This window comes from Pteropus alecto, unplaced genomic scaffold (assembly GCF_000325575.1).
Source record: "Pteropus alecto unplaced genomic scaffold, ASM32557v1 scaffold1962, whole genome shotgun sequence".
Lineage (NCBI taxonomy): Eukaryota > Metazoa > Chordata > Mammalia > Chiroptera > Pteropodidae > Pteropus > Pteropus alecto.
In genome coordinates, this window is record NW_006433019.1 from 238 (window position 1) to 792 (window position 555).

Genomic DNA, 555 nt, shown 5'->3' on the forward strand with positions numbered 1-555 from the left:
CCTCTGAGGGGATCCTGACCCCCAGGACCCGTGAGACGCCCCCCATTAAGGACGCGAATCTCAGACCCTCAGCGGCTCACTCTCCCCACTTCAACCCGGGACTTCTCGTAGTTTTCCAACCTCTCCGGTTCTCTGTCTGGGATGAGATTTAGTAGCTGTCAGTATTTTAGACCTAATCCTTATCAATCCCACCTCCATTAAATCCATAGATTTCTTAACAAAGTGACATGAGCAGGCCCGAGGCAGACTGGGACACATCCTGAGAGTTTCCTAGGCCAGAAATGGAGGAAGAACCGCTATAAAGAATAGGAGTTATGTTCACAGTAATGTTCTCTCCCTTTCAATCCGCAGATGAGAAAAATTACAAACCTAGAGTTAAAAAAGCTTAAATATGTCAGAGTCAAAATAAAAAGTCCTGTCAGGGTCATTTTCAAGGGCACCTGAGAACCTACAGAAGTAATCAAGGAAACCAACACATTTTCCCTGAGGACATTTTCCTCTCATTACAAACACACATAAAATGTGAGTGGGAACCTGTCAGGTGCCCCTTACAAC